Source organism: Bos mutus, chromosome 20 (genome assembly GCF_027580195.1).
Source record: "Bos mutus isolate GX-2022 chromosome 20, NWIPB_WYAK_1.1, whole genome shotgun sequence".
Classification (NCBI taxonomy): Eukaryota; Metazoa; Chordata; class Mammalia; order Artiodactyla; family Bovidae; genus Bos; species Bos mutus.
In genome coordinates this window covers 27,144,862-27,157,637 of record NC_091636.1, presented here as the reverse complement: position 1 = coordinate 27,157,637, position 12,776 = coordinate 27,144,862, and positions in this window count along the sequence as shown.

Here is a 12,776-nt window from a genome sequence, read left to right as displayed (position 1 = left end):
CTGTTGTTGTTCAGTCAGTCATGTCTGACTCTTTGCAACCCCATGGACTGCAGCACGCCAGGCTTCCCTGTCCTTCACCATCTCCCAGAGCTTGCTCACACTCATGTCTGTTGAGTTGGTGATGCCATCCGACCATCTTGTCCTCTGTCGTCCCCTTCTTTCCCTGCGGTAGACTGGATGTGCGTGCGTGCTCAGTCGCCCAGCTGCATCTGACTCTTTGTGACTGTATGGACTCTAGCCCACCAGGCTGCTCTGTCCATGGGATTCTCCAGGCAAGAATACTGGAGTGGAACTGCTTGTGATTCTGAATGACTTCGTTTTTTGCTTCTTGTGCTTTTTGGTTTCCTATTATGCACATGTTAACTTTTAAGAAATGTTATTTAAAAAAAAAAAAGAATACTGGAGTAGGTTATCATTTCTTCCTTCAGGGGATCTTTGCCACCTGGGGATTAAACCCATCTCCTGCATTGGCAGGTGGATTCTTTACCACTGAGCTACGTGGGAAGCCCAGTAGGCTGGATAATGGCCCCTGAAGATCCAAATCCCTGGCATCTGTGTATGTTGAGGTATATGACAGAGTCTTTGCAGATGTGATTAAGTTAAGATTCTTGAGATGGGGAAATTATCTTGGATTATCAGGGTGGGTCCCAAATGTAATCACATGTATCCCTACAAAAGGCAGATATGCCAGACAAAGAAGAGAAAATGATCTGTAGCCAAAGACGAGGGAGATTCAAAGGTGCTGGCCTTGACGACTGGAGTGATGTGGCCAAAAGCCATCGGATGGTGAAGCTACAAAAGCTGGAAGAGGCATGGAGTGGGTGTTTCCCAAGAGTCTCTGGAAGGAGCCCTGCTTCATGTTGATTTCTGCTCAGGGATAGTGAGTTTGAATCTCTGGCCTCCAGAACTGCAAGAGAATAAATGTATGTTGTTTTAAGTGACAAAGATATGGTAATTTGCTACAGCAGCCATAGGAAACCGATATAGTACCTACAGTCTCTTCCTAAGGATGAAAATGATCAGAGAACTGAGGTGCTCATACTTAATTTCAACAACTGTGATATCTCTGAGCCTCACTGCATTCAGTCACTGATTCTCCCATGAGACACTTGGGGTCCTTATGGGAATAAACTGCCACTCATCTGTTCTCTATGGATGCCCAGTGGAATGGCAGAGTATGCAGGAAGGCCACAGCTTGGATCCCCATTCTGGATCCTATTACACAAATAACCCTATTCAGGACACAGATATAAGTTCAGGATAATGTAACCCATTCCTAAAAAAAAAAAAAAAAAAATCACTCAGTGTGGTTCTTTGCTTTATTCATTGAATCTTTTAAAATTATTTTTTAAGAGCCTACTCTGCGCCCTGAACTGTGTACTTTCAGAAACTCAGCAATAATTTATCTCCCAGTTCTTCACCTCTAAGTCAAAACTCAACTGAATTTCATTTGGTAGGAAGTTTACACAGAAAGGAGAAGTACTACTTTTCCTGCTTACAGAAAGGCCTTTCCCAAAGTCTGATCTCACTTGTAAATCGTTTCTGGGCAAAGAGGATGAAGTGTGATTTATTTCTTCTCTCACCCAGTATGAAAGTTAAGCCGTTTCTGGACATAAAGCCTAGGATGTGGCCTATGATGACAATATTCAGTCTCATCAGGTTTGCTCTTGTTAAATGATTTCAGGTGATGCCACTATCTGTACTTTCAAAATATCCATTGCATTTTAGAGTAGGGACCTCAGTGATCTGGGTCAGTGTCACATTAATCTATGTTGTGGGATAGCTAATAGTGTCAAGTCTAGTAGCATGTATATGATGAAATTAAATTATATCAGAGGAATATGGCAAATTAACCAGACTGATTCCACTGAGTTTTCTCTATTAAAGTATAATTCAGATAGATTCTAAATGTTAAAATCAGTTGAGTAACTTTTGCAATATGTGCTGATCCTCAGTAGATCTACGTACTTGCTATATACCTCAGTGGATCTATATACTGGCTGAAAGTCTGAGCAGCTCCAAATGTTGACAGTTTTTCATAGGATGTCTTAGTGCTTGCATCTCAAAACAACGATCTCACAAACGACAGAATGATCTGTTTGTTTCCAAGGCAAACCATTCAGTATCACAGTAATCCAAGTCTATGCCCCAACCAGTAACGCTGAAGAAGCTGAAGTTGAATGGTTCTGTGAAGACCTATAAGACCTTTTAGAAGTAACACCCAAAAAAGATGTCCTTTTCATTATAGGGGACTAGAATACAAAAGTAGGAAGTCAAGAGATACATGGAGTAAGAGGCAAATTTGGCCTTGGAGTACAAAATGAAGCAGGGAAAAGAGTTAACAGAGTTTTGCTAAGAGAACGCACTGGTCATAGCAAACACTGTCTTCCAACAACACAAGAGAAGACTCTACACATGGACATCACCAGATGGTCAACACCGAAATCAGATTGATTATATTCTTTGCAGCCAAAGATGGAGAAGCTCTATACAGTCAGCAAAAACAACAGTGGGAGCTGACTGTGGCTCAGATCATGAACTCATTATTGCCAAATTCAGACTTAAACTGAAAAAAGTAGGGAAAACCACTAGACCATTCAGGTATGACCTAAACCAAACCCCTTACAATATACAGTGGAAGCAAGAAATAGATTCAAAGGATTTGATCTGATAGACAGAATGCCTGAAGAACTATGGATGGAGGTTTGTGACATTGTACAGGAAACAGGGAGCAAGACCATCCCCAAGGAAAAGAAATGCAAATAGGCAAAATGGTTGTCTGAGGAGGCCTTACCAATAGCTGAGAAAAGAAGAGAAGTGAAAATCAAAGGAGAAAAACAAAGATATACCCATTTGAATGCAGAGTTCTAAAGAATAGCAAGGAGAGATAAGAAAGCCTTCCTCAGTGATCAGTGCAAAGAAATAGAGGAAAACAATAGAATGGGAAAGACTGGAGATCTCTTCAAGAAAATTAGATATACCAAGGGAAATTTTCATGCAAAAGATGGGCACAATAAAGAACAGAAATGGTAGGGACCTAACAGAAGCAGAAGATATTAAGAAAAGGTGGCAAGAATACACAGAAGAACTGTACAAAAAAGATCTTCATGACCCAGATAACCACGATGGTGTGATCACTCACCTAGAGCCAGATATACTGGAATGCAAAGTCAAGTGGGCCTTAGGAAGCATCACTGTGAACAAAGTTAGTGGAGGTGATAGAATTCCAGCTGAGCCATTTCAAATTCTAAAAGATGATGTGTGAAAGTGCTTCACTCAATATGCCAGCAAATTTGGAAAACTCAGCATTGGCCACAGGACTGGAAAAGGTCAGTTTTCATTCCAATCCCAAAGAAAGGCAATGCCAAAGAATGTTCAAACTACCCCACAATTACACTCATCTCACAAGCTAGCAAAGTAATGCTCAAAATTCTCCAAGCCAGACTTCAACAATACATGAACCGTGAACTTCCAGATGTTCAAGCTGGATTTAGAAAAGGCAGAGGAACCAGAGATCAAATTATCAACATCTGTTGGTTCACTGAAAAGGCAACAGAGTTCCAGAAAAACATCTACATCTGCTTCATTGACTATGCCAAAGTCTTTGACTGTGTGGATCTCAACAAACTGTGGAAAATTCTTAAAGAGATGGGAATACCAGACCACCTGACCTGCCTCCTGAGAAGTCTGTGTACAGATCAAGAAGCAACAGTTAGACCTGGACATGGAACAACAGACTGGTTCCAAATTGGGGAAGGAGCTACATATACATCAAGGCTATATATTGTCACCCTGCTTATTTAACTTATATGCAGAGTACATCATGTGAAACATCAGGCTGGATGAAGCCCAAGCTGGAATCAAGACTGCCGGGAGAAATATCAATAACCTCAAATGCACAGATGACACCACCCTTATGGCAGAAAGCGAAGAAGAACTAAAGAGCCTCTTGATGAAGGTGAAAGAGGAGAGTGAAAAAGTTGGCTTAAAGCTCAACATTCAGAAAACTAAGATCATGGCATCCGGTCCCATCACTTCATGACAAATAGATGGGGAAACAATGGGAACAGTGAGAGACTTTATTTTGGGGGGCTCTAGAATCACTGCAGATGGTGAATGCAGCCATGAAATTAAAGGACACTTGCTCTTTGGAATAAAAGCTATGACCAACCTAAATAGCATATTAAAAAGCAGAGACATTACTTTGCCGACAAAGGTCCATCTAGTCCATACATGACTACTGGAAAAACCATAGCTTTTCCAGTAGTCATGTATGGATGTGAGAGTTGGACTACAAAGAAAAATGAGTGCTGAAAAATTGATGCTTTTGAACTGTGGTGTTGGAGAAGACTCTTGAGAGTCCTTTGGGTGGCAAGGAGATCCAACCAGTCCATCCTAAAGGAAATCAGTCTTGAATATTCATTTGAAGGACTGATGCTGAAGCTGAAGCTACAATACTTTGGCCACCTGATGCGAAGAACTGACTCATTGGAAAAGACCCTGATGCTGGGAAAGATTGAGGGCAGGAGGAGAAGGCAACAACAGAGGATGAGATGGTTGAATGGCATCACCGACTAGATGGACATGAGTTTGAGCAAGCTCCAGGAGTTGGTGAAGGTCAGGGAATCCTTGTGTGCTGCAGTCTTTGGGGTCACTAAGAGTTGGTCATGACTGAGTGACTGAATTGAACTTAGTGCCTGAAATAATGGTTCAGAATCTGGACACTGGAGGCAGAATATAAGAGTTTAAATGTCTTCTCGAGCCACTTGAAAGCCATGTAACCTTGGACATGACCTCTCTGAATTTCAGTATTCTCACATGAAAAAATAAGAATAAAATAGTTCTTATCTCACAGGGCCTTTGCAAGGGTTTTCTGAGACACGCATATGAAGTGTGTAGTATAATGTTTCCTGCTAAAATCAGGAATATAGCAAGAATGTCTTCTCATCACTGCCTTTCAGTGTCATACTGAAAGTCCTAGATAGTACAATAAGAAAAGAAAAGGTATGTAGATTGAGAAAGAAGATATAAAACTGTCTTTGCATATGATGTAATTGTCTACATAGAAAGCTCCAAAGAGTGAACAATGACAAAACACTTCCTGGAACTAATAAGTAATTTTAGCAAAGTTTCAGGATAAAAAATTAATATAAAAAACTCGAAGACTTTCCTGGACATCAGCAATGAACAAGCAAATTTGAAATTTAAAACACAATACCATTAATATCACCCTCCCAAGATGTAGCACTTAGTATATATCAAACAAAATATGCTTAAGAGCTATATGAGAAAAACTGTAAAACTTTGATGGACGAAATAAGAGCTAAATAAAAGGCGAGATGTGCCATGTTCATGGATAGGAAGATTCAATATTGTCAAGATGTCATTTCTTCCCAACCTGATCTATAAATTCAGTTCATTGCCCATCAGAATCCTAGCAAGTTGTTTTATGGATATCAGCAAGCTTTTTTTTTTTATTTTAACATAGATCATCTGGTCCCACCACTTCATGGGAAATAGATGGGGAAACAGTGGAAACAGTGTCAGACTTTATTTTTCTGGGCTCCAAAATCACTGCAGATGGTGACTGCAGCCATGAAATTAAAAGACGCTTACTCCTTGGAAGGAAAGTTATGACCAACCTAGATAGCATATTCAAAAGCAGAGACATTACTTTGCCAACAAAGGTCCGTCTAGTCAAGGCTATGGTTTTTCCTGTGGTCATGTATGGATGTGAGAGTTGGACTGTGAAGAAGGCTGAGCACCGAAGAATTGATGCTTTTGAACTGTGGTGTTGGAGAAGACTCTTGAGAGTCCCTTGGACTGCAAGGAGATCCAACCAGTCCATTCTGAAGTGAAAGGGAAGTTGCTCAGTCATGTCCGATTCTTTGCAACCCCTTGGACTGCAGCCTACCAGGCTCCTCCGTCCGTGGGATTTTCCAGGCAAGAGTACTGGAGTGGGGTGCCATCACCTTCTCCGAAGATTGCCATTATATTCAGTTTAAAAGATGTGGCTACTTACAGTTTAAAGTTGATAATCAAAGAATGTAGCTTTCTTCCTTGATTCTGGTAAATCTGAACAGGTGATCGAATACTTGAGTTTCCACTACCTGTTGTCAGGATTAGGAGTCAGACATAACTGGATTCGGATCCTAGGTCATCCACTTACTGGCTCTGTGACTTAGAGCAGATCATTTAAGCTCTCCTAGCTCCAGTACTCTTGCCTGGAAAATCCCACAGACAGAGGAGCCTGATAGGCTGCAGTCCATGTGGTCTCTAAGAGTTGGACATGACTGAACAACTTCACTTTCACTTTTTACTTTCATGCATTGGAGAAGGAAATGGCAACCCACTCCAGTGTTCTTGCCTGGAGAATCCCAGGGACAGAGGAGCCTGGTGGGCTGCCATCTATGGGGTCGCACAGAGTCAGACACAACTGAAGCGACTTAGCAGCAGCAGCAGCAGCCAGTGTTCTTGCCTGGAGAATCCCGGGGACGGGGGAGCCTGGTGGGCTGCCGTCTATGGGGTCACACAAAGTCGGACAGGACTGAAGCAACTTAGCAGCAGCAGCAGCTTCAATTTTATTATCCTTACAATGGACTTGGTGCCCATGCCTAAAGATGTTGCTAGGGTTAAATATCAATACAAATGTGAAATACCAGGCATATAGGTACAATTGATAGGATAAATAGAAATGTCTTTTCCTTCTTCTTTTGATATACATTATTCTCTCTCATCTGGAATCTGTTCTTCTGCTGTCTGATCATGTCTACACTCTCACCTTCCCAAGAAATCTTTTTTCTTCCTGATTCAGGTCTTTTCCAATCAATGCACATAACAGAATTTTGTGAAATTAAAAATAAATTAGAACAGATTCGGTGTTAACCTTATGCAAATTTCACTTACTTTAAATCACATTCTGATAATCTTGATTAGCAGAAAAGAATAGGGTGGAGTCATATATTGCTGGCACAGAAAAGGTTTACGACCCTGGGCACAGGGGTCTTGAACGTGAAAGTTGCTATTGTCATATGGAAAGATCCCAAAAGATAGAAGGTTTTCTCCTGCTCAGAGGTGGATGAACTGGGATGTTCAAGTCAGGAAGTGCACTGTGGTAGGCTTGTGTGTGTGTGTGTGTGTGTACATATGTGCTTGGGAATGGCTTTGTGTGTGGGTGACCATGTACATGTGTGACTGTGTGTATGTCTCTGTGCATGCAAGTTTGTGTAAGTGATTGCATACATATGGGGTGAATGATTGTGTGTCTATGTATGTGTGTGTGAAATTTCTAAAAGAAGGAAATAATGGGAGCCCTGAGATGTTAACAGCGGTTAGGACAGGTCTATCACAGGGGCAGATCCTCTAACCATATGAAGTTACAATGTGCCTTTCTGGTGAAAAGGGACAAAGAAGATTGTATAGAACTAGAAACTCTGAAAGGCTGTGCCAGCTCTACATCCAGTTGCCTTATGCTTCTCTTCCTCCACTTTTTAGGATGAATGACTGTAGGCCAGATCCGATTGTAGTTTTGCCTTTGATTTTTTAAAATGAGAAACAAACACTAGCATTTTCATTTTGTCATGTGTAGAAAACTCTATCTCTTCCTCCCTCTTTCTTGATTCTACTCTAAGAACCACCAAACAGATTGAGATCAGTCTTGCCAAGAAAGTTTTATTATGAAGATGAAAATACACAGAGAAAAGTTTTAGTCTGAAAATATAAGGTACTTAGATAGCTACAAAATTGGAAATCAAAATTTTAATGCATGGGCACATTTTGCTATAATTATTTTGCCATTAGCATGGACTCTCAAGCTGTAGAGCCGCCAAAAACCTATTTGAGAACTTAGTACTAGTGAATGAGTCATTATCTTACTTATTCTCACTTTATTTTTGAAGTTCTTTGATGCCACATCCAAAGAGATTGACTTTAATGAAATAATGCAAGAGAACAAGACGGAATAGAAATTGAAACTAACCTTCAGGCTATCTTTTTTGAAAAAAAAAAAAAAAAAAGAATTCCCAAAGATGAGGTACAGTGGAGGGAGATGAACATGCTGTAACTCCTGCTATAAAATAAATATGAATGAAAATATGGTGCCCTCCACGTGGAAGATACCAAATAAGAACTTGTTTATGGTAATGTGGTGGGTGTGGTGATATGAGATCTCAAATAAATTGAACTAAAAAAAATTTCACTTGGCAGATTTTGTTTTCCAAAGATGGCCATAATAAAGTGGCTTCAATTATATGGCCATCACAGAAATATCACTTCCCACAAGGTATTCTTACAATGTGAGCTTGATGTACCTCTGTTTTTATGTCCGAGTATGACCTTGACATGCCTTGGGTCTCTGTTGCCTTCCTGGGCAAACCTTTGTAATTACCTTGACCAACAGAATGTGGCATTGGTGATTCTGCACGACTTCCAAGGTCATAAAAAGCAATATGGCTTCTATTCGGTTCTCTCTCTCTCTTCCTCTCTCTCTCTCTCTCTCTCTCTCTCTTACTGTCCTTGGACCCCAGCCACCATTTTCTGAGGAAGATAGCCCACATGGAGAGGCCATCTCGGTGTATTCCAACTGACAACGATAAGGAGCCCCCTGCTGACAGCCAGCATCACTGCCAGACATGTGGTTGAAGGAGCCTTCAGATGATTCCAGCCCTCAGAACATCTTCCAGCTGAGGCCCCAGATCTGGTGAAAGTGAAAAATGAAAATGAAAGTCACTCAGTCATATCCGACTCTTTGCGACACCATGGAATTCTCCAGGCCAGAATACTGGAGTGGGTAGCCTTTCCCTTCTCCAGGGGATCTTCCCAACCCAGGGATCGAACCCAGATCTCCCACATTGCAGGTGGATTCTTTACCAGCTGAGCCACCAGGGAAGCCCAAGAATACTGGAGTGAGTAGCCTATCTCTTCTCCAGCAGATCTTCCTGACCTAGAAATTGAACCGGGGTCTCCTGCATTGCAGGCAGTTTCTTTACCAGCTGAGCTACCAGTCTGGTGCCCTGTCTGAATTCCTGACCTGCAGGAACTGAGAGAGATAATAAATAATTACTGTATTGTTGTTTTAAACCATTAACTTTGGGAGTAATTTGTTTTTCTTCTGGGAGAATTCAGGGATGCCACCAGATCAGCCACCCAGGGAACTGGCAGATTCTGCTTTTTGCAGCCCTGTTTTGCTAGGATGGTGCAAGGGCTGTCTGTCCTGGTCTCTCCTTCTTGACCAAGGTCATCATGGTTAAGTTGGGCTTAACCATTAGTCTCTCACAGACCCTTCAAACTGAGGAATCTAAGTTATGGTTAAGGTTCTGTAATCTACTTGTCCTTTTTATGTGTTCACATAGTTCACTTATTTTGGATTTTTGCCTATATAGATTAGTGCTTCCTAATATTTAATGTGCGTATTAATCAAGTGGGGATCTTGTTAAAATTTAAATTCTGATTCAATAGCTCTAAGGTGGGGCTTGAGAGTTTGCCTTTCTAACATTCTCAGAGGTGAGGCTGATACTGCTGGTCTGGGGACCACCCTTTGAGTATCAAAGGTGGGTTGTATGGCCACAACAAAATTTTGTATAACCTGTTTCCAAGGAAGTAAACCAGCGGTAATATTTACTGTCATGGATCACATACAGTGTGATAAGACCCTTCTTATCAACTCTACTCCTCTCAACATCCTGCTAGTAAAGTCTTCATTTCTATTATGAGAAAGCTAAGGTTCATAGAAATTAGGTAAGAAGCAGAGCCAGGACGCATCACAGGACTGAGTCCATGACACCGTGCCATCCATCTTTCCTGCTTCCTAAGCCCGGAATAGGTTCTCTGGTTATCGTTCCACTTTGAATAAAGAGATGGCACTATAACAGTGCTGTCCAATAGAACTTTCTGCAATGATAGAAATGTTCTGTGTCTGTTCTGTCCAATATGGTAGCCATGTATGGCTATTGAGAATAAAAATGTGGCTAGTGTGACTGAAGAACTGAATTTTTTATTTAATTGTAATTAAAATTTTAAATCACCTTATGTGTCTAGTGGCTAGAACAGATGGCTGATGGCTGTTGGCTACTATATAGGACAGCGTAGCTCTCTAGGAGGGGTCCTCAAGAGCAGTGGGTGTGAAAGGTGTCTTGAAATTGCATTGCAGGTATGTGTGCCATAACCGTGTCTGCATGGAAACTTTGTAAGCATTTTATACAGTGACCAGAACTTTCATCCATAACCTTTACTTCCCTCTTCTTTTCTTTCCTGTGTCCCATTGCTTCAAACAATTTCTTCCTTTTGAATTGCATCAATTAAACAGATGCCCTAAACACTGCAAATACTGGAGGTCATGTAGAGGTAGAAACACTAATTCAGTAACAGGGAGGACTGGAATAGCAAATGGAAACCACCCTTCCATTCTTTACAAGTTCGGGAAAGAATGAAAAAGATCTATTCAGATGCTTCCCTTTCCTCTTGAGGCTTTAAACAATCAGAATGCTTTCAGCTACAAGTAGTAGAAACCCTGACTCACATTGCATTAAACAATGAAGGAGTGTGTTATTTCACGTAATTGGAAGTCCAGGGCAGAGTGGACTTCAGAATGAGTTGACTCAATGGCTCAGTCCTGGTCTCTTAAAAGACCCATGTTCTCACCAACACTCCTGTGCCTCATTTTTAAAGCTGGCTTCTTCTGCATTCTGGCAGCAAGATGGCCACAGTAGTTTGGGGCCACATGTCCAGAAGTGGCAATGTCTGCAGAGGAAAGGGGAACGCAATCTCTTCCTGCAGCTCTCTTGGAAGATTGAAAAGTTTCTCCAGAAGTGCTCAGATTTCCCTTCATGTTTCTTTGGCTGGAATTAGGTCACATAACCACTCCTGAACAAACATGACAAGGAAAATGAGATTTTCCTTACTCTGATCAGGATCACCCCTGGGGCTAGGAGTGGGATCAGCTTTTCCTTAGTACCAGGCTACCTGGAGAAGATTGGGGTTCTATTAGAAGAGAAGAAAGGGGAAGAAACCCCAGTATCTACTACAGTATGAAACCTTGAAGGGGGACTGGGATAGAAGATTATGGAAGCAACCAGTTTAGTAAAAACAAATCAGAGAATGTCAGAGTAGCGGCTTGTTTCTCTGAGCATAACCATGGGTGGCTCCAAGTCTCTTTTTGTTGTTCTTCATTGGGTAAGTCATGTCCAACTCTTTGTGACCCCAAGGACTTCAGCACATCAGGCTCCTCTGTCTTTCACTATCTCCCAGAGTTCACTCAAATTCATGTCCATTGAGTCAGTGATGCCATCCAACCATCTCATCCTCTGTCATCCCCTTTTCCTCCTGCCCTCAGTCTTTTGCAGCATCAGAGTCTTTTCCAATGAGTTGGCTCTTCACATCAGGTGGTCAAAGTATTGGAGTTTCAGCTTTGGCATCAGTCCTTCCAAGGAATATTCAGGGTTGATTTCCTTAGGATTGACTGGTTTGATCTCCTTGCTATCAAAGGGATTCTCAAGAGTTTTCTTCAGCACCACAATTCAAAAGCATCAATTCTTTGGTGCTCAGCCTTCTTTATGGTCCAACTCTCACATCTACACATGACTACTAGAAAAACCGTAGCTTTGATTATATGGACCTTTGTCGGCAGAGTAATGTCTCTGCTTTTTAATATACTTTGTAGGTTTGCCATAGCTTTCCTTCCAGGGAGCAAGCATCTTTTAATTACATGGCTGCAGTCACCATCTGCAGTGATTCTGGAGCCCAAGAAAATAAAATATGCCACTTTTTTCACTGTTCCCCCTTCTATTTGCTATGAAGTAATAGGACCAGATACTATGATCTTGAATGTTGAGTTTGAAGCCAGCTTTTTCAGTCTCCTCTTTCACTATCATCAAGATGCTCTTTATTTCCTCTTCACTTGCTGCCATTAGGGTGGTATTATTTTCATATCTGAGGTTATTGATATTTCTTCCAGCAATCCTGAGTCCAGCTTGTGGTTCATCCAGCTTAGCATTTCACATGATGCACTTTGCATATAAGTTAAATAAACAGAGTGACAATATATAGCCTTGTCATACTCCTTTCCAAATTTTGAACCAGTCCATTGTTCCATGTGTGGTTCTAACTGTTGCTTCTTGACTTGCATACACGTTTCTCAGGAGGCAGGTAAGGTGGTCCGGTCTTCTGATTTCTTTAAGAATTTTCTAGTTTGATGTGATCCACACAGTCAAAGGCTTTGTTGTTGTTGTTCAGTTGCTCAATTGTGTCACTCTTTCCAACCCCACAGACTGAAGCACACCAGGCTCCCCTGTCCTTCACCATCTGCCGCGCTTGCTCAAACTTGCGTCCAGTGAGCAGATGATGCCATCCAGCCGTCTTGTCCTCTGTCGTCCCCTTCTCCTCCTGCCTTCAATCTTTCCCAGAATCAGGGTCTTTTCTAATGATTCAGCTTTTCACATCAGGTGACCAAAGTATTGGAGCTTCAGCTTCAGCATCAGCATCAGTCCTTTCAATGAATATTCAGGATTGATTTCCTTTAGGACTGATGGGTTTGATCTCCATGCAGTCCAAGGGACTCTCAAGAGTCTTCTCCAACACCACAGTTCAAAAGCATCAATCCTTCATCTCTCAGCCTTCTTTATGGTCCAACTTTCACATCCATACATGACTACTGGAAAAACCATAGCTTTGATTATAGAGCTTTGTTGACAAAGTAATATCTATGCTTTTTAATATACTGTCTAGGTTTATCAAAGCTTTTCTTCCAAGGAGCAAGTGTCTTTTAATTTAGCATAGTCAAT